At 38.0% G+C, this 20,036-nt stretch overlaps 1 long non-coding RNA gene across 1 annotated transcript; it reads right to left on the reverse strand.

Moving 5' to 3' along the window:
- Positions 1 to 496: 496 nt before the first annotated feature.
- On the reverse strand, positions 497 to 2,269 carry LOC122011354. The gene is made up of 3 exons (XR_006119937.1): positions 2,090 to 2,269; positions 1,554 to 1,722; positions 497 to 741 (listed from the first exon to the last, which is right to left on the reverse strand). It is a non-coding gene; the product is annotated as an uncharacterized LOC122011354 (long non-coding RNA).
- Positions 2,270 to 20,036: the final 17,767 nt, after the last annotated feature.

The raw sequence follows: 20,036 nt of genomic DNA on the forward strand, positions 1-20,036 counted from the left end.
CGTTGTCTTTGAAGGCAAAGACAACAGTTTTACAACGGTGAAAAACCGTTGTCTTTTCCTTCAAAGACAACAGTTTTTCACTGTTGTCTTTGAGTGTCTACCTTTAATAACAGGGTCTTCAACAACAGTTTTAAACTATCTACAACAACGGTGAAAAATCGTTGTCTTTTTTAGATAAAAAATAAAAAAAATTAATACACAATTTTCCAATATTATAAATCATTCAAAATACTAAATTTCAAAATAAAATTTAATATACAATTTTCTAACATTCAAAAATAATATCTATAACATTCTGAAGAAAATTTCATAAGCAACCAACAAAATTTCATAAGCAGCCAACAAAATGATAACACTATTAAAACAAAGGTAGAACAATATAACACGAGATTTTCTAATCTGTTTTGACTGTTGAACTTTTGCTCCTAATCTGTTTCAAGGACCGCAGCGCTGCTACGGTGCTCTTCATGTATAAGCTCTGCATATATTTAATCTCCTCCAACTCCGGAACCCTCCCAACTGATTGTGCCGGCTTTGGCACTCCATTTTGTCCGTCGCATTCTGCTGAAATTGACAGGTTGTTGCTGGGGAAGAGGTGGTCGAGCATAGCCACACACTCCTTCACGAGTTTGTATAGGAGATCAGTTGTAAAGAATGGCTACTGCAGCACCTTTTCAATGAAGGGCTGCCTGATAAGTGCTCCTATTCTCTTGTCATACTTCTTCAGTATTTTCACTAGACCTGAATTCATCACAACAAGAATAATAAACCATCTAAATGAGTGCACAAATTAAAAAAAAAAAGAACCAGAAGAAAGGACAGAACAGTTAATCAATAACACTCAGATAATCGTAAACTATAATTAGGCTCTGATCATGACTATGCTAACATGAGTTTCCTTGTTAGCAAATTGAGAAATAATGGTTTGGAGAAATTAACAAACAAGACATGTAATATCTAAAACAAATGGGAGAGTTTGATACCTAAATAAAATCAACCTTGTTCAGTCAATGTAAAATCAGTTAAACTGCATTGGTAGTAGGCAAATAACATAAAATTTTCTGTTGTGGAAGTTATAATGAGAGTGGATTGATTGTTTCACCAATGACAAAAGAAATATTACTGTGTGATTTGAAGAAGAAATCCAAACATCTATTCTGCTGAATGCTAATTTATCATAACCTAGCAAAACAAATTTACCAAGCTACTCCAACGCCCTTCTTAATCAATCTGATCAATTAGTAAACATGATTGTAGAATAAACTCATAAATTGCCTCTGAAGCGAAAGTGCTAAGTTTATACTGAACTGAATGTAATTCATACACCATATGGATTGTTTGCAATGAAAATTACAAGCTCAAAAAAAAAAAACAAAGGTTTGGAACATAAAGGGATATCAATCCATCACAACTAAGATTGTTTGGAGGATCCACAGAAGTGTATTAATTTACATGTTAGAATACTGAAAATAAGCTACAGTGAAATCTTTAATGTGTACCATGGACTACATAAGAATAGATCAAGAAAAAGTTGAATTCTTACGGAAACCTACCCGTGTAGTTAATTATGTGATCTTCTCCCTAGCCTTTACTTTCCTTTGAACATTCTTCCTTGATAGTGATCTTCGAAATTATATTAATTGTCAAGATGCATGCTATAAAACTGTTCAAACAATCACTTAGATAAAGCACAAACAATCACTTTGTTTGTGCTTCAAGATCCTACAAAGATTGAATTGCACATGGCAAAGATGTCGTCAGCCTGCAAACTTCTCGCTTAAATCAATTTCCAAATATGAAATACTAGTAGCGATATTGAACTATTTTTCTAGTTGTCAGTCTTTCTTGCAAAGGATGCAGTTTAATTTTCATTGACAGATAACATGTTGCATAAATACTTGACTAGCTGTAATATGAGTATGAAGTACTCAGGGATTAACTGTTGGAGTTATCTTTCAAATGTCGAATTAATGGAGAAGGACCTAACCTATCATAGTTTTCAAATAAAACATCTCAATAACCTGGGAAATGATGGGATAAAATGATTATCACGGCAATTTATATTAAACAAAAAGAGATTCCTACTTACATTGCAGGATAAGCCTATGAGTTTTTTGAATTAGATGATGATGCAGATTGACTGCCTTTTGTTTCCTTGACATTCTCTTTCATATCAGGACAATCTTCATTTTTTGGGTTCAAGGTACTTGAATCCATCTTCTGGACCTCCTCTTTTGTGTATATAAAAATCTGACGCACCATAGCACAAAATTCCCTGCAGAAAATTATACAACATCAGTTGTCAACATATCCCCTTTATACATAGAAAATGGAAGATATATACATAATTAATGCAATTTAAACATGAAAGATCAAATTAGCTACAAGCATTAACAATAAGCATCAACACAAGTAAATTGACAATACATAAGAGAAACTAAGCTAATACAACCACAATCCACACTTCAATTCTTGAATACCAATGACTACCCTTCGCCGTCACACGAAAGGTCCGGCTCAGAACCCCCAAAATCGGTGGACAGTAGCTCACTCTGCTGGTCGCTGCACTCTTCGACGCAAATGGGGACGATGAACGAATCCTCCAGCGAGAACCCCTCTGCTGGAACCTGATCGGAAATGGAGATGAATCCGTTTGCTGCCTTCTTCTTGCTGCCGCTTGAACCCCAGAAGGCAGGAGTGAAGGAAGAACGTCCGGAGGTGAAGGTTCTTGCCGGAGAACCCCTTCGGCAAGGTGGAGTTGGTCGGATCTGTCGCCGAAAGTTGTTGCCCCCTGCCGAGTTGTTGCTGCCGCTCGCCGCTAGAATCTGAGAAGAAGAAAAGAGTGGATTGTATTGGCTGGCCGGCCGGCGGCAGTGAAAGCAAAGGAGAAGCCGCCGGCTGGAGAGAAGAAAGAAGAAGGAGGCGCGGTGTGGGGAGTTGTCGCCGCTGCCCTAGCTTGGCGCGAGGAAGAGAATCGCGCGAGAAGAGGGATTCCAGGGTTCTGTTCCGTGTGTGAGGAAGAAAAGGGGAGGAGGGTTTTCTTAATGGGTTCGGGTTTTGGGTTAAGGGGAGGAATCCGAATCCAATAACCAATAGGATTAAAAGTGGGCTTTTGGATTTTGGATATTGGGTTGAGAAGTTGAGATTTCGGGTTAATGGGATCCGGATCCATTAAGAGGATGAAATTGGACTTTTGAAATTGGGTTTGAAGAGTGGACTTTTGGATTGGATTTGAATTGAAGCTCCACTTCTTGAATGAACCCTTGGATGCCTTAAGCTCTAGATCAACGGTCCAGATCGCTTTAAATCATGATGAAAGGCTGGATGACTTAGATCTGAATGAAGGGGCAGGATTTCACTGGATCTTGATCAACGGTCCACATTAATTTAGCTTGATCTTCCTTATTTGACTTCCAAATCAAGCCAAATTTGATCCGGTTCAACTTTAATCCATGGCTCTTTGAATTTCCTACAAAACCACATCAAAATATGCAATTAAATTCCACAATTTATAGAAAATTTATAATTAAGTCCAAAATGAATTCCTACTCACAAAATATAATATAAACACCAAATTAAGCTTGTGAGAAGGTAAAAATACTAAGTCTAAGAGCCAAAATAACTAATAAAAATGCTCATCATCAGTGACCTAACCTCACGCGAACAAAAAAACTCTTTGTTCGTGAGTTTTTTTTCGTGAAGTTAAAAAAAACTATTATTTTTTTGGGATTCAACAACATTCAATAGACAACAGTTTAATAAAACTGTTGTATATTATCATGTAAGCAACGCTAAAAGACGACAATTTTTTAAAACCATTGTTTTTGATATACATTAGACAACAATTTTTTAAAAATCGTTGTCTTTGACATACATTAGACAACAGTTTTTTAAAAACCGTTGTCATTTAAAAAAAATATGGTGAACAACAACGGTTTTCAATAAAACTGTTTTAAATGGCAAAAAGAAAACAGTTTCTCGAAAAACTATTGTCTATTAGATGTGGTTAAATCTAAAATTTCTTGTAGTGCAAGAAAGGAGAAAATTCTCCAAGTGTTGTCATTCATCATCCCGACTGGGCGTAGATAATGGACTTGCACAATGTCGAACGACCGAGGCACCATCTACTGGGAGAGGCATGATCTGAGTGACAACTATGGACTCTAATTGATGAAATGCAGCCGAACACGAAAATGCTCATACTGATCAGAAATTGAGGAGCACATGTAGGTTTGATTGGTTGTGTAAGATATCGAAGACGCTACTCGTTAGTCAGTCAGACTTGTAGCTTTCTTCGACTAGATTTGAGGAGGAGACTTGTGATGCGGCGATGGAGGAAGACCTACCTGACACGAGGTCAACTGCCAAGGTAGAGGTCAAAGTCAAGGTGGTCAACGCTCAGGTATTAAAGGGTCGAACGGAGGATAATTGCAATGGTTGGTTGGGCAGTCAGGGCCCGACCAATGGGAGATATGTCTGAGTAGAGCTCCAGCTCAAGATGATACGTTAGACAACCGATGTTCAATATGGAGTAGCAGGACGTTGAGGGAGATCAGATAGCTGGTCCGAACGGGGGAGGACATGTTACTACATAGTCACTGCACGGAAGAGCAACTGAGGTCGCTAGAGCAGGGGGCTCCCGGTCGAGCGGCTACCCCATTCAGCCAAGCAGCGGGACCTGGCCGTGGATGGAGCAATATCCCGGTCGAGCAGCTATCTCGCTCAGACAAGCAACAGGACCACTGTAGTATCTTTCGATATCATTTTGGGAGATAGTGTCGCTGACACGAGGCATGGTCGATAGGTGGATCGTACGGAGGAAGATTCTTTTATCTTGTCAGGGATATGCATGACCTATTAAGATATAATGTCGGAAGTACTTTCTTGACAGGTCCTTTTAGGAGATGTATTAGAGAGTATACCCAAGCCTCGAGGAGCATGCACGTCACCCACCAGTGTTCTATATAAAATGGGATTTATCACCGGCAGAGGTACGCGTTATCTACTATTTACGCATAGTTCTATAGTTGCTCCACTTTTCTCCACATTCTGATGACTGACTTGAGCGTCGAAGGATCAATACGGGGAACCCCTTCCCTGACTCGGCATTAACGTTACTTGTTTTATAGAGCGGAGCGAAGTTTATATCTAATCAATGAAATCGTCACATCATCAACTTTTCACCTTCTCACTTTCGAACATGATCAACAGACATATTGTGAAATGTAAAGAATGCTACTTGGTGCAATAGTTGAACACAATTATTTTTTCAAAAAAATAGAGAAGCTCAATTAAAAAGGAGAGGAGGAAAACGAGCATACTAGCGATGCATTTAAAAGTGCTACTTCTAGTTCAAGTTTTCCTATCTGTACAAAGTCAAGAAGTTGCGCTACTTTTTGTTTAAGTTTCCTATTTGTACAAAGTCAATAAGTTGTCTGGCAATTAATAAGAAATCACAATACGTTTGATATGATGCCAATAAAGAAGGAAAACATAGTTCCACATTTCACAAAATTCACAATGTATTAGATAACATATGTTTCAAATTCAATACACAACTTGCAGCACTATTGTTCCAACTTAAACTAAAAAAAAAAAAAATTGAATTTCAACTCAAACAGTAACTTGAGACAACAAAACATACCTAATCATAACACTAATTTCTAAATAATCGAAAGGTTACTCTATATATTTCAATGTACTTTCAACTTAGCTTTTCTCAAACTTCAAAAGTTCACTCTGAATTTAAATTTGATCTTTAATTTAAAGTTGTAATTGCAAATGAAATTACATTTCCATTCGATGTAAAGGAAGTTTGTGTAAATTTTTTATCTAAGTGGGCTTGAAATTTTTTTTTTTGCATCTCCTCTCTACTTTTGTAAGATTGATATATGACGCTCTTAAAGCCAGTAACTTCTTGATTTGATGTTTCTATTCACATTTCATAAATATCCAAATTATGTCCAAAAGACAACATATATTTTTCCCTACATTAAAAATAACATTCATAATCTTGTATAAATAAAATATTAGAACTTAAAATGAAATGACTTACCATTTTTTGATAAAAAGAAATACTGTTTTGCAAGTTTCCTGCAAAAAAAAATAATAGATCTAAAAAATAAATGAGGTCGTGAAACTAACACTATTAATTACTCTTTTTAGTGATCACCAATAAAATTACCTAATTTTTAATATTCATAATTACCACACCAACACTAATAATTAAAAACAGACAAGAAAACAGTACTATTGAAGTAACATTGAACAAAATACTATCCATTTTCTTCCCTGAAAAGAAACTATTAGCAGTTCAATTTGATTCATTTACATATTATAAAATGTCCCAATCAAATTTTAAAACCCTACTACTACACATATTCAGAAATTGATGTTTCATATTGCAATTTCTCTTTAAATCTAATTGTTATTAAACATCTACAATACCATTCACCAATAGGAGTTGGTAAATGACTAAGATTTCTGACTTGCTTCAATTTTTTTTTTTTAAAGTTTAGTTCCTTTTTCTTCGGAAAAAACAATCAATTGAGCAGAAATATGAGATCCTAATCAAGTCCCAAATATTGACTTAGCTATTTTTCAAGTTTTTCAGTTAAGTTCTCAATTTACTGGTAACTTTAGTTATTAGAGGCCTACTAACATTTTAATCAAAATCCCATCTGAAATGATCTAAATTTCACTTATTACCATTTGATAGTTTGACAAATTTTTAGCTGCTTCGATTAAAAATATATAATTAGTATTTGTATCAGACTTTTCAGAAAAATAATCACCAAATTAAATCAAATAGCCATAGCAATAGCTTGGTGGTCTATGATATCTTCCTGCGTCAAGAAGGAAATGTTTTATCGGCAAGGGAGCTTCGTTGCAGCAAGGTACGGAGGCACGAGGAACCCTTAGCTTTGTCGCTGCAAGTGAAGGAGGGCGTGGCAAGGGAGGGAGGCATGAGAAAACCCTAGATTCATTTGTGGCGAGTGAGTGAGGGTGCGGTGAGGATCGACGTCATGAGGAGTTTCATTGCGGCGAGTGAGGGAGGGGCACGACGAGGGTCAACGTCATGGGGAGCTTCATCACAACTGTTGAAGTAATCCCAATGGTCCGTGCGACCATGTGTTTTGGTGTTTAGGCAAAGGATTTAAGTTAGGTTTACCCTCATTATTTGATATGTGTATGTGAGTGTGCAGATTTGCAGGATACACATATGACTTAGCTTGATGGCTTCAGATCCGGTGAAGGATGGAGCATCCGAGGGATCGTGGATAAGGCAGTAAGGACAAGGGTCGAGAGAAGCAACTTCGAGGCATACACGAAGAATGACATTGGGGACGAGTTGCGAGCTTGAATGCATCCGAGGGACGAGAGCCAAAGGAAGTAGGCTTGAAGGCAAGAGATTAAAGCTGCAAAGAAAAGTCAAATGAGTCATGAGGGTCCGAGTACGAGAGAAATGTATTCGGGAAGGGAAACCTTAGGTTTAGGGTTGTATCAGTCGACTGGGGGTGAGCACAGAGAGTTTTTGTGCCCGAACGGCTGGGATCAGTCGACTAGTATTGGCACCAGTCAACTGGTAAAGAGGCGTTGGAGAGCTGTTGGCCAGGCACTAGTCGACTTGTACAAGAACCAGTCGGCTGGTAACGGTAAAACAATAGGGTGGTTTCTTCCTAAGCTCTATAAGATGGATCTTGGGATGACTGACCATGGTGACAAAATTAGACTTGGTTAAAGTCTAATTAGAGTCTCCAAGCTCTCATTGTAATCCGGGTGTTCTTGATCAAGTTGTGGCGAGGTTTCTCCACCGACAAGGAGAATTGTGTTAGCCGGAGTTTTCGGGGACTAATCCACCGATAGATAGGGATCGTCCACCTACCGGACAGTCGTGGAGTAGGAGTTGTATCTTTGAATCACGTAAATCGACGTGTTGTTTTGTTTGCATGTTTTTTTTTGTTCTTTAGCTTTCGTATTTGTATTTATATTAGATTTCCACTGTGCAACTAACAAATATGTAGGAAAGCATCAAGTTGGGGGCAACGACTATTCAACTCTCTTCTAGCCAGCCACAAGATCCCTAATAATTGGTATCAGAATCAAGGTCGCACTTCACTGGAATAACCGCCAAGAAGAGCAACGCTTAAGAAGATGACCGGCTTGATAGAACTACCGAAGTATGAAGGAGGAAGCCTAGGAGGCATCACCTATTAGATGATGAAGATGGAAGTCTTCTTTGACATGGATTGAGACACCATGATGGTGATCAAGGAGCTGTTCGAAGTCCCAAGAGAAAAGAAGGGAAAGCGACTCCGACCGCATTATTGAATGGAGGAGCAAGCCTCACGGTCAAAGGTAAATTCAAAGGTAATTATAATTTTAATTGATATTTTGCCTAATGACATGATGAGTAATGTAGGTGAATATGAGAACACCTATGATTTGTGGAGTAAGATAAAGATGGTTCTAAGGGAAGAACCTAAACCTACACAAGAAGAAGAAGAACCCAAGGAGATGAGTTTAATTGCTTAAGTTGAGCAGGAGCAAACGGAAGTTGAGCCATGCTCAACATCCGAGGAGGAGAAGGAAAATGAGGTATCATCTACATCCTCAAAGGTTGAAGAAGAATCCAAGACAAGTGAAGAAGAAGAGAAAGTCTTGGAAGTCAATCTAGCTAGCACCTCTACCAAAGTCAAATCAAAGAATCACATCATTTGCTTCGGGTGTAATGAGAAGGAACACTACAAGAGTAGGTATTTGTTAGATAAGAAGAATGTAACTCCTTAACTCATTCAAGTTAATTTAAATACTAACAAGGGTTGTAGGAATGAAGAAGCCCAAAGGAGGAGAATGCACATAGTATGCCTCACGTGTGGGAAGAAGGGCCAGTACCATACCAAATGCCCCAAGAAGCTTGTGCAATTGAAGAAATGAGAGAAGAAGAAGAGGAGCTCAAATCGAGGGGGAGCTTCAAGGGTAAGGGAGGTATACCCTACCATAAATTATAATTCAAATGTTTATTCTCCCATGCATGTTAGAAATAATAATTTTCAATATTTACCCATACAAAATTTTGACTTTAGATATCATGATAAGAATAGGGTAAATGTAGATCATAACCCTAAGGTACCTCTACATGTTAGACCTAAACAAGTTAGATTCTCATTACCTAGGGAGAAAAAGGTAATGGAAAACCAAGGCATTAATCCTAAGAAAGGGAGACACATACCTAGGAATGATAGGTCTAGGAATGTCCAATATGGACATGTTGACTCTATGTTTAGGAACTTAGAAAGGGAAAATCAAACCTTGAAGGCAAAGCTTGATAAGTTGGAGAAAACCCTAGAAAGATTCAATGTTGGATCTAGAAGGTTAGGTATGATGTTGGGTAGCCAAAAATCCAACAATAATAGATCGGGTTTAGGATACCGATCCAATGTCTCCAATGCTAAGGGAAAGTCTTATACTAAGGTTGCATATAACTATAGCAAGGAGAAGTCAAGAAATGACAAGGGAAAACCATTTAAAAGTAAGAAGAAATTAACCAAGGACAAGGTGTCTAAGGTTAAGAAGATTAGATTTGTAGGCCAAATTGTTGGTGCGGTTAGCATTAACGATTTAACCTAGGTTTTGATGAATGACAAATCAGGTTAAGTTAGTTTGTTATTGTCTGACACTTTTGATCAAGTGTGTAGGTGAAGTCCAGACAGGTCGACGGGCTGACCGGATGTCTGGCACGAAGCCCAGCTAGGTCGACGGGCTGACCGGATACTGGCGAGAAGACTAAGCGGGTCGACGGGTTGACCGGACGCTTGGCAAAAAGTCCAGCTAGGTCGACGGGCTGACCGGATAGCTGGCATGAAGTCCAGACGGGTCGACGGGCTGACCGGACGTCTGGCAGGTAAGTGAGGTAAGTCACTGGAGGGGAGTGACTGCGAGGATGCGTTCCCGGGAAGGGAACATTAGGCGTCGATCCGGCTTAGATCCATTTCGGATATCTAAGTCGAGATCGTGACTATATTTCGGTCTCGGAAAGACGGAATCTAAGTCACACTCTTTGCTATTACTTTGTTGAACTTTAATTGTGCTAACAATCTGTTTTACAGGATATATATTTGCCTTGGACTAACTCTATTTTGCAGGAGAAGGAGTTCCTGGAAATAGGAGGTCCGGGCGCCCGGAGGTAAGTTTTATCCAAACTCGCGCGTCGCCATGTGGAGCTTACTGGTTGGACCTGCCACGTCCCACCAGGGCGCCCGGAAGGGATCTAGGGCGCCCCGAGCATCATATAAAAGAAGGGTCAGAGGGGAGCTTCAGAACAACAATGAAAAGAAAGTCTTCTACTGCTTGCTCTACTGCTCTGCGCTTCTGTGACGCTGACAAAGCTTCGACAATACGCTCCTTTCCTTTTTTTATTAAATTCTTGTCGGTATTTGTTTTAATTTTCATTAGCATTCATTGTACTGTTTTTGTAATCATTATTTCGAATTGCTAGTGAATTGCCCAACGAAAGTACTCACGGAGTACGGGCCTTCGAGTAGGAGTCGTCACAGGCTCCGAACGAAGTAAAAATTACTGTGTCTATTGTTTTTAAATTCCGCTGCGTTTAACTCTCTTTAACACTATTTTTTTAAATCGATATTCACCCCCCCCCTCCATCGACGTTTCACGATCCAACACAAATGTCACTGGAGGTGCATCGATGTGGCCTAACAATTATAGATGAGTCATCTAGGGAGGTGGCTAAAGTTAAGAGCTCTAGGGGGAGCTCTAAGGGTCAATTTGGGACTCATGGCAAAAGGATCTCAAATGGATTTTACTTGGGAGTCTAGATGAGTCATGGAATGTGTTAAGTGGTTTGGAGACGGATTTGAGTCTCAACCTTAGGAAATTGACATAATTGGGTTTTGTTTCATGCTTGGAAATATGACATTGAGATCACATTTCATGAGGTTTTGGATGTATAGATGTCGTATAAACCAATGCTAGGGATGCATTGTGATTTAGTATAGGCAAATACATTAAGAGGAAGCCAAAACTAGGACTTTAGAACAAGGTTCAATTAAATCATTTAGCTAGTTTTGAGTTTTGTGTCAAATTTGATATTGGTGATAGATACATTTTTTGTCGGGTCTTTCGGGCCGCGAAAACCGCTTTTTCGCGTCGCGGAAACCCCGAAACCCCCCGCCACCGGATCCGTGCGAAGAATAAAATTTCGAAAAACCTACGAGTACGAGTTTACAAACTCTAGATCTACATTAGAGTACGAGTTTTACCCTTGATGTGTGCCTTTCGCAAATCTCGCTCGTCCAAAGGTGCCGGATCTCAAGATTGTCAAAATAGACAACCCTCTAGAAGTATCCACACGAACAAATCGATGGAGGGAGAACCTTAGAGTGTGCTAGTACTCTAAGAAGGTCTCGGCAATGGAGAGGAGAGGGAGAGAAGAATTGGAGCAAGGAAGAAGATGATGGAATGAATGAGAATTACTCACAAAATGAAAACCCCTCACCTAGCATTAGTGTGGTCGGCCACAATTGTAACTCATTCTCATTTAATGTGGCCGGCCACATTAAATGGAAGGAGACTTGTAACCTCCATGAGATGACACACACATGTGCTAGCTTTGATGATGTGGCACATCATCATTGGTTCTCCTAATGCCAACTCACAAATGATGTGGCATAAAATCAAGTCAAACTTGATTTTTCCTCTTCCTCTCAAGTCAAGTCAAACTTGACTTAATCTCTCTCATGGTTGATCTAATCCAACCATTTAATTCAAGCCAATTTAATATAATGAATCTAATTCATTTAATTAAATTGATTCAATGAGTCATAATCTAAATTAGACTCATTGAACACATGAATCAACTTGACTCCAACTCAATTAGCCTAATTAGGATTACTCTTAATCCAATTTGATTCATCACATGAATCTAATCCTCTTGGTTCATCATATGAACCTAATCTCCATCTAATTGGCCTTTGTGTGTGACCTTATAGGTTCTTGTAACGTTAGCAATGCCCCTAAACCCATTTAGGAGCATAAGTAATGAGCGGTATTTAGCAACACATCATTACTACACAAGTTACAAGAATGTTGAGATCCAACATCACCTTGTGACTACTAATTGTGACTCCTCACAATATTTGACATGTGTCCTTCTATCCTAGACATCTAGATTGATCAATGTGAGGTATAGACCGTGTCATCCTCTAATCAATCTAAATCTTGAACTCCAAGTAGACTCACTCAATCAAATGAGCTCAATATCTTATATTGACTCATTTGGGCATGGTCATGCACTTCGTGGTCTCACTCTATCAAGAATATCGATGTCTCTCCCATCATATAGGTGTTGGTTGCTACTTGGAAAACCTAGAGGTTCCACTGTACAAAAATTTTGTACAAAGGTCTGAACCTTTTCCTAGCTACCATGTGTTCTTTTAAATTAAATTTTGAATCGCCTGAGGAACTTAACACGTTTGATCCAAAACTTAATCTATTTGTTCTTTTAGGTTTTAACTTGGATCTCCAGCGGAACTTAACACGTTTGATCCAAATCACCTAAGTTATTAATTCCATTAAATATTAATTTCCAAAATTGGTTCCCAGTACTGACGTGGCGAGGCACATGACCTTCTTAGATATGGGAGCAACCACCACCGACTAGACAAAACCTTTTAAGGAAAGCTAATATTTAATTTCCTAAAATAACTTTAGGTCAACCGAAAAGAACAATCAAATTACAAGGAAAAGAAAAATAAAAGAACACTATATCGAAAATAAATTCGAAACACTAGAATCGTATGTCTCTTGTATTTAGTATTATTTCCAAAAATAACTAGTATGATGCGGAAAGAAAAATTACTAGTTATACCTTTTAGAAAGACTTCTTGATCTTCTACCGTATTCCTCTTCTAACCTCGGACGTTGTGTGGGCAACAATCTTCCGAGATGAGAACCACCTAGGCACCTTCTTCCTTCTTCCTTCAAGTTTCGGCCAAGCACAAGAACTTCCAAAGGATGAAGAATTTTCCATCAACCAAGCTCCAAGGGATGCATGCTTTCTCTCCTTCTCCTTCCTTGATCCGGCCAGAAACAAAAGCTCCACCAAGAGATGAGTTTCGGCCAACAAGAGGAGAGGAGAGAAATAGGGCCGGCCACCAAAACCAAAGAGGAGAGGAAAGAAAAAGAATAGAAGTTCTACTCTTGAAGGCTCCTCTACCTCCTCTTTTATAATCCTTGGTTTTGGCAAATAAAGAAATTTTAATAAAAACTTCCTTAATTCCTTTGCCATGAAAAAGAAAATTTAATTAATTAAAATCAAATTCCTCTTCTTAATCAACATGGTCCGCCACACAACAAACCTCCAATCAAAGGAAATTTGATTCAATCAAGAATTAAAACATTCCTAATTTGTTTCCGGAAATTTATAAAAATTTCTCCAGTAATTTAATCCCTTCATGATTGGTTTATAAAAAGGAAATTTAATAAATTAAAATATTTCTTTTAAACATGTGGATAAAAAGAAAATTATCTCTAAAAATTAAAATCTCTTTTAATCTACAAATAAGGAAAGATATCAAATCTTTTCTTAATCTTTTGTAGAAACTAATAAAAGAGAATTATTAATTTTTTAAACTTTCTTTTAAATCATGAACATGGTTAAAAAGGAAAGGTTTTACCAAAATTAAAATCAACCTTTTAATCTACAAATAAGGAAAGAGATTTAGCTCTTCTCTTAATCTTTTGTAGAATCTTATAAAAGGAAAGATTTAAATTTTTAAACTCTCTTTTAAAACATGTTATCCACATAAGAAAAATTTTAAAAAATAAAAATCCTTTTTATTTTAATTTGGGCCGGCCACACCAAGCTTGAACCTAAGCTAGGGTCGGCCACCTTGAAGCACCCATGAACCAAACTTTGGCCGGCCCTAGCTTGGTCTCCAAGCTAGCTTGGCCGGCCCCTTATGGGATGGGTAAGAAGGTGGGTATAGTACTCTATAATTAAGAGGCTACGATAGGGACCGAGAGGAGGAATTGGTTTTGGTCTCCCGATAAAATTAAGCATCCCGTGTTCGCCCCGAACACAACTTAATTTTATCAATAATAATTCATTCCACTAAAGAACTATTATTGAACTACCGCACCAATCCCAAATTACATTTTTGGGCTCCTTCTTATTATGAGTGTGTTAGTCTCCCTGTATTTAAGATAACAAATGCCCACTAATTTAGTAAGTTACTGATAACTTACTTAATTAATTTCTAGCTCCAAGAGTAGTACCACTCAACTTCATCGTTATGTCGGACTAAGTCCACCTGCAGGGTTTAACATGACAATCCTTATGAGCTCCTCTTGGGGACATTCTCAACCTAGATTACTAGGACACAGTTTCCTTCTATAATCAACAACACACACTATAAGTGATATCATTTCTCAACTTATCGGGCTTATTGATTCATCGAACTAAATCTCACCCATTGATAAATTAAAGAAATAAATATCAAATATATGTGCTTATTATTATATTAGGATTAAGAGCACATACTTATATAATAACTGAGGTCTTTGTTCCTTTATAAAGTCAGTATAAAAGAAACGACCTCTAATGGTCCTACTCAATACACTCTTAGTGTACTAGTGTAATTATATAGTTAAGATAAACTAACACTTAATTACACTACGACCTTCCAATGGTTTGTTCCTTTCCATCATGGTCGTGAGCTACTGTTTATAATTTATAAGGTACTGATAACATGATCCTCTGTGTGTGACACTACACACCATATTATCTACAATATAAATTAATTGAACAACTACATTTATCATAAATGTAGTCATTTGACCAATGTGATTCTTATTTCTAGATAAATGTTTATACCAAAAGCTAGGCTTTTAGTATACATCCTAACAATAGGAGGGATAGATCCCATCTACATCACTCACATCCCTCCACATAATTTGTTACATACCTAGTAATCGCCTTTATAGTCCACCCAGTTACGGGTGACGTTTGACGAAACCAAAGTACATAACTCCTTATGTAGGGAACTATGGTGACTTCAGGTCTAAGGACTAGTAGTCATACTAATAGTCACATGAGAAAGTATATGATACTCATATAACGATCCATGATACTTTCTCATGGCGTGTCATTCAGTATACATTCTCCAATGCATACCCATGTGTCAACTTGATATCTCTATATCCATGACTTGTGAGATCAAGTCATCGAGTTGACCTACATGCTAGTCTTATTGCATTAACATTGTCCCTGAATGTTAATACTCAACTAGGAATGATTAAGAGTAGTGTTCCCTATATCATCTCACTATCGGTTCAACTAACCGATTGATATAGGTAAGAATCCTCTACTCAAGGACGCTATTATACTTAGTTTATTTGGCACCAATACAAGTAAGTATAATAACCAAAAATAAATGTCTTTATTTATATTAGAATACGATACAACAAGTCCATAATACAATCATCAAATGATTGACTCTAGGGTTCTAACTAACATTTTTAAGTGTATTTTCCCAAGTAGATATAAGTAAAACAGGTCTCTCCATAAAATTTAGAGATTTTTGGATATCTGAAGATTTTTTAGCGCATTTGAAACTGGGTTCAGAATGTTGTCTAGGTTGAAATCAGAGTACTGGTCGATTGGTGCAGTTACCAATTGACTGGTAACAGTGTATTTCGAACATAGAATGCTTCTGTGTGTTGAATTCAATAGGGGCAATCGATTGATGTTGGAGTCAATCGACTATAATACCAGGTTGATACTATTTTTCAACATTTATTTTGACTAGGTCAACTCATGTAGGTGTATGAGATCCATGGGGATAATTACATAAGTTTAAAGTCAGTTTGATGATCAAGTTTTAGACAATTGGGATATTATTGGAAATTTTTTAATGTTAGGCAAAGGGGGAGAAGTAAGGTTTAGTTGGGAAAACCTTAAATGTCTTTGCATGAAATTCCTAGCTCAATGGGGAGCTTAGGTGTAGGGGAGCCTTGGAATAGGTTCCAATGCATTTTTTTTCCATTCGGCGATGTAAGTCCAAGTGTGTAGCCTTGGCAACGTAAGTTTATTCGACGGTGTAAGTCCAAGTGTGTAGCCTTGGCAACGTAAGTCCATTTGTTTTGCATGTTTATTTGCTATTATGTGTTTCCCTAACTTAAACGTATTGTCAAACATCAAAAAGGGGGAGATTGTTGGAGTAATTTCAATGATTTGTGCGACCATATGTTTTGGTGTTTAGACAAAGGATTTAAGTTAGGTTTATCCTCGTTATTTGATATATGTATGTGAGTATGCAGGTTTACAGAATACACAAATGACTCAACTTGATGGCTTCATATCCGATGAAGGATGGAGCATCCAAGGGATCGTGGACAAGGCAGCAAGGATAAGGGCCGAGGGAAGTGACTTCGAGGTATACACGAAGGATGACATTGGGGACGAGCCGCGGGCTTGAATGCATTCGAGGGACGAGAGTTAAAGGAAGTAGGCTTGAAGGCAAGAGGTCAAAACTGTAAAGAAGAGTCAAGTGAGTCATGAGGGTCTGAGTGTGAGAGAAATGTACTCTGAAAGGGAAACCCTAGATTTAGGGTTGTACCAGTCGATTGGTATTGGGACCAGTCGACTCGGGGTAAGCACAGAGAGTTTCTATGCTCGAATAACTGGGATCAGTCGACTAATATTGGCACCAGTCGACTGGTAAAGAGCCGTTGGCCAAACACCAGTCAACTGGTAATGGTAAAACAGCAAGGTTATTTCTTCCCAAGCTCTATAAGATGGAGCTTGGGATGACTGGTCATGGTGACGAAATTAGACTTGGTTAAAGTCTAATTAGAGTCTCCAAGCTCTCATTGCAATCCGGGTGTTCTTGATCGAGTTGTGGCGAGGTTTCTCCGCTGATAAGGAGGATTGTGCTAGCTCGAGTTTTTGGGGACTAATCCACCGACGGATAGGAATCGCTCACCTTATGAACAATGGTGGAGTAAGAGCTTTATCTTCGAACCACATAAATCGGCATGCCAATTTATTTGCTTGCTCTTTCTTGTTCTTTAGTTTTCGTATTTGTATTTAGTATTAGATTTCTATTGCACAATTAACAAATACGTAGGAAAGCATTGAGTTGGGGACAACTACCATTCAACCCCCCTTCTAACCTGCCACAAGATCCCCAACAACAACAAAGGTGGGTGCTGCGAGAGAGGGATGGAAAACCTAGATCGTGAGACGGCACGACAAGAGAGGGCTCATCACAGTGAGAGAAGACACGAAGAGAGAGGGCTCGTGGCGGTAAGGGAGGGGTGCAACAAGAGAGGGCTCGCCGCGATGAGAGAGGGGTAGCGAGAGGAGAAGGACGAGAGGAAAAGTTGATTTTATGAAAATAATAGGAAAAAACATGACATGGATGAGAAAAAGTTGCATTCAGAAAAATAAAAAAAATGTGACGCAAACTTGCCAAAGGGCAGTCCACAACATTCCACAACAAAAGGTCTGTAACTTAACAATTCTTTGTACACACACATTACTTATGCTGCAGACTGCCATCTGCACCTGTGCATGTCCATTTTTTAATATACATTAAACCATAAGGCCTAAATTGTAAATCTCAAGCTTTAAAAAAAAGATAGATCCACTACCTTAATGACCCATAGTCTTAGTTCCACAGATTTGGAAGGAGATAAATGCAACTACACGAACGTTAGACGCATGATGAAGTAAACCATAGGTCGTTAGTCTTAGATCGATCACACGTGAGAGGGGAGGTGAATCATGTGGTTTTCAAAAACTCATTTTTTCAGTTTTAAAATCACAAGTATGCGCAGCGAAAAATACGTATGAAATCGAAATTAAAAAGACACAAGAAAGACACAAGCGGTTTACTTGGTTCATAGCCTTCGGCGATTCCTACTCCAAGACCCAGCTCCCGCGGACCTATCGATGGGTAATTCACTAAAGGCCTCTTCTGGTATCTTCGGAAGAGGAAATCGAGTACAAAGAAAGTTCGAACAAGTGCAACACACTGCATTTGTCCTTTTACAGTAATCAAGTACACAAATGAAATGTTACTTACACATTTAGAATTAGAAGTAGGAGCACTCGTGTGTTGGTGTTAGTCTACCGGCCGTGATCGGAAGTTCTCAGAGCAGTTTCGGGCGCAACAGCTTCGTAGTAGAGTCATAGCAGAAGCCTGGGGCAGTCGGAAGCTCAAAAGGATGCGTGATAGCTCGTATATAGTGTTATATGAATGTCTTCTCGAGACTGTCTTATACAAGGCATGGAAGATACCTTCCATAGCCGTTGAAGGTGCCTCTAAGGGGTTAAACTTGATCTTGAACAACCCGACACTTATCCGTGGCGAGATGTCTTCTCGAGATTATCAATCTTTGTGTTTTTGATCTCCAAGTAGACACATTCAAACAAATAAGCTCAATATCTCATATTGACTCATTTACGCATGATCATGCTTTCTTGTGCCCTACTAATCAAGGGACCCACAGATATCACTTCCGTCATATGGAAGGGATAAATCTCATCTACATCACTCACATTCCTCCGCATAATTCATTGCATACTAGTGATCGACTTTATAGTCCACCCTGTTACGGGTGACGTTTGACGATACCAAAGTATACAACTCCTTATGTAGGGAACCGTAATGACTTCTGGTTTAAGGATTATTCATACCAATAGTCACATGAGAATGTTTATGACACTCATACGACGATCCATGAAACATTCTCATGGCGGGTCATTCAGTATATATTCTCTAATATATACCCATGTGTCAACCTGATATCTCATATCCATGACTTATAAGATCAAGTCATCCGTTAACCTACATGCTAGTCTCAATACATTAATATTGTCCTTGTATATTAATGCTCGACTATGAATAGTTAATAGTAGTGTTCTCTACAATATCTCACTATCAATTCAACCAATTGATATACTATAGATAAGAACCTACTACTCAATGACATTATTATATTTATTCAATCGACATTGAACTGCAATAAATATAATAACCATAACCTTTGCCTTTTATTAATAGTGATATATGATACAAAATGAGTCCTTTACAATCATCTCGTAGTTGGTACTAGGGCTAATACTAATAGCCAGACATTTGGTCAGGTCGTCGACTTGTCTAGACTTCATATCAGCTATCCGGTCGGCCATTGATCTAGCTGGATTTCTTGCTAGAAATCCGGTCAGCCCGTCGACCTATCTAAACTTCGTATCAGCTATCCGGTTGACCCGTTGACCTAGCTGGATTTCCTGCCACATATCCGATCAACCCGTCGATCTATCTGGACTTCTCCTGCACACTTAATCAAGTGGTTAGATCACAACAAAACCTAACTTAACTTATTTATCATTCATTAAAATCTGAGTTAAATCGTTAGTACAAACTACACCAACAGTTAGTTCCTGAGAATTACCCTTGACAATTATATAGAGGTGTCATGCATGCCACCATCTACACTACGTCCTGGAGGTTAAACGCCAAGTTTTAAAAGAAAAACTAGATGAGTACGAGATTGATGATGATTATATATGCCATCATGAGCATCTACTGAGGTTGTCATTTACACATTTCTATTCAAAATATATGTGATGATGATTAATGTTTAGGATTACATTATATTATTTAGTAGTCATTTTTGATGTATCTTTTTCGTATGAGTTTATATTAGTTTATAGATAGATAAATAAATACGCTTATAGATAGATGAATAGGTACTAATATGAACGAATGATTTTTATATATAGATATATGTTAAGAACGGGGAATACAAAGGGGCATATATATATATATATATATATATATATATACTACAATTTTTATGCCGCACATTCTTAGTGCATCTAATTTTTTTTTTTTATGTTTACTACTTGAATTTAATTTCTAATCCCTAAAATAAAAATATTATTGACGTGATCAGAAATTTAAAAAACAAATAATTAAAAAAAATTACGTGGTATAATTGCGCACAAT

This window comes from Zingiber officinale, chromosome 1A, assembly GCF_018446385.1.
Source record: "Zingiber officinale cultivar Zhangliang chromosome 1A, Zo_v1.1, whole genome shotgun sequence".
Taxonomy (NCBI): domain Eukaryota; kingdom Viridiplantae; phylum Streptophyta; class Magnoliopsida; order Zingiberales; family Zingiberaceae; genus Zingiber; species Zingiber officinale.